The sequence below is a fragment of the Mytilus trossulus genome, chromosome 6 (genome assembly GCF_036588685.1).
Source record: "Mytilus trossulus isolate FHL-02 chromosome 6, PNRI_Mtr1.1.1.hap1, whole genome shotgun sequence".
Lineage (NCBI taxonomy): Eukaryota > Metazoa > Mollusca > Bivalvia > Mytilida > Mytilidae > Mytilus > Mytilus trossulus.
In genome coordinates, this window is record NC_086378.1 from 26499465 (window position 1) to 26504505 (window position 5041).

The following is a 5041-nucleotide window of genomic DNA, read 5'->3' on the forward strand; positions in this document are numbered from 1 at the left end:
TCTTTAAAGCACAAAAACCCATACTGGAAAAGAAGGATTTAGAGACAAAATCGAGCTCTTTAACATGAAACCATAACATTTTTATCATCAGATGCTTCTATCAAAGGTTATGCCAAATCAATTACTTTGTGTGTGTTTTGTTACATGCACATAAGAAGTTCAAACAGAGCTAGGTCATTAAAATCTGATTTCTTTACTAAGCTAATTATGTTTTGAAAACTAAATGAGAGATGTAAAAATGTCCAATTGTTTCAGAAAAAAAGATTCTCATCTCATTAAATGCCTCCATTTTGTCCTTAAATTTCAATGGACAAAGAGTGCCGCGTCATATGTTATGATGTAAATAGGTGAAGTTTTCCTTTGCCAAATTGTTGCTGATTGTTAATCTATATATGAAGACGATTAAAGTAAAACAAAATGCGTTGCACAATTCAAACTCATACACTCTGTTTACCAATACAATTCTTAATTTCTTTATATGTTTAGGCAAGACATTATATACATATTCATTAAATTATGTGTATATGATTTTTCTTTTCTTTTTTGGAAACAGAAGAAACACCCATTGAAGGTCCACTCTCTAACGATGGTAAGTTAATCTAATTGTAAATTTCTGAATGACGCATATAATATCTTAAGATAGAAATTAACATTAAACTTGCTATTACATAACTAAATCAACAGTACGATCTTAGAATTTTAATGGCAATTGGTACGAGTCTAACATCTTCAAAGGTTGATAGCACTAAAGTCTTGCCAAAATCGGTGAACACATTACATTAAATCACAAACAAAAAGGAAAAGATCTCGGATGGATAATATGTCGTTTCATATGGAAGACACTTGATATTATCGATATGGATCTATATATATTTTGAAACCAGAAATTGCGACATGCTACAGGGTATGTCAAATTGAAAATAAAGGAAGCCGCCGCTTAGAAGTATCATTGGAAGAAAATGGTTAATACGTGTCCATATTGCATATTGTTGAAACTTTAATATTTGTAAAGTTTATGAAGAACAGAAACAATTTTTAACATGCAAAAAATTAAATAAAACGTATGGACTCGATTCATTCTTGTCGTTGAAATGATTCTGCATTATTAAGAAGTGATGATATACATTGATTTATTTACTATGAACTGTCTGTGTCAAAACTGCACCATTTTTGGCATTTAGTAAAATCTAACTACAAAACTTCTAGAAATAAATAAATTTTCACTGTCATTAAAGTGAGAGGTTTAGCTCTATAAAACCAGGTTTAATCCACCATTTTCAACATTTGAAGATGCATGTACCAGGTCAGGAATATGACAGTTCTTGTCCATTCGTTTTTTATGCGTTTTGTTTTTTGATTTTGCCATTTGATTATGGACTTTCCGAATTGATTTCAGTATTTTTGTGATTTTACTTTTTACTGATAGGATCGTCATATCCTCGCAAGTGCGTCCAGTCTCCTAAAAAAATCTTTCGTAATATGATTTTATTTCATTTCAGAGTGTTCAGTAACGGGTAGAAATATTTTCATAGGATTTTTTGTTGTTCTAATAGTGGCACAAGTTATGGAATGTGTAATAGGTTTTGTCCTTTTTCGAAAAGGTAAGATTTAAAATGATCCCCTTATAAAGCGACACAAGAATAACAGACGCAACAAGATGCTATGAATATAATCGAAATTAAAGTATCTGTTCAATTGATTTGTTTAAACAAACCAATCATTGTTGTATGTTAAAAAAACCTGACCGAAGACTACTCGAAATAACCCATGACAAACAAAGAGGTCTATAACAAATGGTTTCGACACTACACTTCGAATAATTAACGAAAAGACCAAAGATATCTCCTCAAGGAATGAAGCATTAAAATAGTGAATTTAAACGTAAAGGACAAACATTTTACAATCAGTCTGAATATAAATCAATATGATTATAAGATATAATCATCATATATGTACATCAACTTTTGAGCTTGAAAATATACAACTAGACAGTATTGGCCCATTAGAAAAAAACAAACCAAGATGCCAGGAATAGAAATATTGGACAGTACAACAGACGAGACAATACCAGTCATTATACGAATAAAAGTACAAAGTAAGAAAAATAAGAATAAACAACGTTCTGTCCAGATTGTCTGGTTTTGTATTTGAATTAGACGTGTTTTGTCTACAAAAGACTCAGCAGTGACGCTCAAATAGAAAAAAATAAAAATAAGATAAGAAATTAAAGAAAATTGAGGACCAAAAATTCCTAAACGTTTTGCTATATGCAGCTTAGGTAATCTATTCCGGAGGTAGAAAAGGTGTAGTATTTCAAACATGTAAAGTTTTGCAAACAGTTAATTTATAATTTTGACCATATCAATGATAATTTATGTCAACACAGAAGTGCTAACTATCGGGCTGGTGATACCCTCGGATAACAAAAACTCCGTAAGCAGTAGCGTCGTATATTGATAATAATTGTCTTCATTGTTTGTAGGTAGACTTGTGTTTACAAAACAAAGGTACGTAAAGCAATAAAAGAAAAGAAAAAGAAAACAGTCAGTAGTATACCACTGTTCAAAAGTCATAAATCGAACGAGGAAAAACAAATCTGATTTACAAACTTAAAATGTAAACTCTAAGAGAAAAAAAACGGAACAATAGAAACACAGAATGCATCATAAATAAATACCATTATAAATAGAAACGGACTATAGGTATTTGATAAACAAGTAAACCGTAAAAGAACAACGGACATCTTACTTTACCAATAGAGCAGTACACCACAAATAGGGACGTAATTTTTGTGACTTATATATAATCTTGAAATTCATACAATTATATGGAACTAGTTCAAAGATTTACAATTATGTTTACAATACAGATCCAAACAATGATCATGACCATGACGGTCTTCAAAGGCTTTTTTAAATAAACGATATGAAGACGTCATAATTTTTTTGGACTAACACAATAATGTATTCACTGAAAATTGAAATTTAACTCGAATCTTCTGAAAATGGTTGATAAAAGCATTAACTGGCTAACTTCGCAAATAAGGCACATATATCTACAAGTACAGTGTGTGTTTATTCGTTTTGCTAGGTATTGTTTTTTGTGTGATGTTTTATAAAGTTCTGATTTTATTTTCGTCTGTATGTTTTTATATTGTCTCTCTTTGTTCGTCTTTTACATCATATTATTTATCGCCTACTTGGTCTCTTGACACTTTACATCTAAAAGGAAATATTATTAATGATAATGATAGTATCATTGCACGTAGCTTCATAGCATTAGTTAAGGGTATACTGAGATGATTTATTTAAATGTTATAAGCAGCGGTAATTACAAAACGTTTAAAGAATAGTGTTACATATAAAAAATAAATAGAATAAATATCAAAACACACTGAACTGTAGGTTAAATAAATTACATCTGCAACCTAAGGGTCTTTGCATTTACGTTAAGGACAGGGTATTATACAAGTCATAAAAAAATAAAAAAAGGGACGAAAGATACCAGAGGGACAGTCAAACTCATAAATCGAAAATAAACTGACAACGCCATGGCTAAAAAATAAAAAGACAGACAAATAATAGTGCACATGACTTTTCTTTTCTTTCTACATTTGCATTCATATTCAATCTTCAATTTCAGATTTCAATTTATAATTGTAATGCAAATCTTGAAATCAAGTAGTTTTTCTACCTATTATGTCACAATAAAGTCAGTTGCACCTAAAAAGACCTCTTTACACTCTACGTGTATCAGTTAGATAGTTTTGGGATTTAACAAGCAGAGCTCAATATTTCCAAATTACACACACAGGGAACACATTGCATAAAGAAAATATCATGACTTATACAAATCGTTGAATGTATTTTAAAACAATTTATTACGTAGAATTAACTATTTTTATATTTGTAGGTCGTACGAAGACGTCAAACGGAACCATATCGAAGGACAGGCATACAATACAATGAACAAAGGAACAAACGAAACAACCATGGAACAGATATATGATGATGTTAAATACTGATTACCTAGTACATTATGTCATTACATAATTGCAAGTAAAGAGGCAGTACCAGAATATAAGAACTAAAACAAGGAATATCACAGTCAAATTGTTATAAAAATATTTCTTTTCTTACCAATGTTTTCATATATCATAAATTTTGTTTTAGGCTGCAGGGGTAATATATATACTTCTTGTTATTCTCATATTGTGAACATCATATCGTATCTATATTTTGAATATAACAGTTAAAAAAATTACGAAAGCGCAATTAGGCAAGTCTATACACCAACAAAATCAGTATGCCAACAGCGAATACAAAACTTCATATTTAGGTGTAGTACGAACTTCAATCAGAACATTGAGTAACATTGGGGGTTCATAGAAGGGCACATCTGCATTTTTTCATGCAGTATTCATTGTATAAAAAGTTAAATCACAAAAATACTGAATTCCGAGGAAAATTCAAAACGGAAAGTCCATTCAAATGCAGTGGTCATAGCCATTAGTGTAAAGGAACGTTCAACCAAAATGTAGCTCATTTAGCTGACCAATAGACCATTGGTCAAATGATAAAATTTTTAAAGGTGAATACAACATATACTAAATCAGTATATTGGATAGCAGTGATCATCTGTCAAATGTACATCTTTAACTAGATTCAATAGAACACGAATATAATAATGTTGAGATAAATTTCAGGAATGACATAATGGTATTCTATGTTTAAAAGTACCATGAAGCGACATAAAGTAATGGGTAGTAGACTATAATCGATTTGACGTTACCCTTTTCTGTATTGGCATTGTTACCAACCTGATAATCCCTTATGAGCACGAGACACAAGCATGAACTGTAATGGGTGGATAGTTGATATCAGGATTGCTATGGAAATGGGCACATTATAACCTATGCGAATTCTCAAGAAAATGGAGAACTTGTAACTATTTCTGGCAAGAATTGTTTTCCCACTGAAATAATTTCATAACAAAGCCTCATAACAGTTTCAAAGAACAGGCCTTGAATGTCACAATGTCG

General features: G+C 30.8%; 1 long non-coding RNA gene across 1 annotated transcript; it reads left to right on the forward strand.

Moving 5' to 3' along the window:
• Window positions 1-547: 547 nt before the first annotated feature.
• Window positions 548-4505, forward strand: LOC134723283 (uncharacterized). The gene is made up of 4 exons (XR_010108037.1): window positions 548-589; window positions 1500-1601; window positions 2483-2507; window positions 3913-4505. It is a non-coding gene; the product is annotated as an uncharacterized LOC134723283 (long non-coding RNA).
• Window positions 4506-5041: the final 536 nt, after the last annotated feature.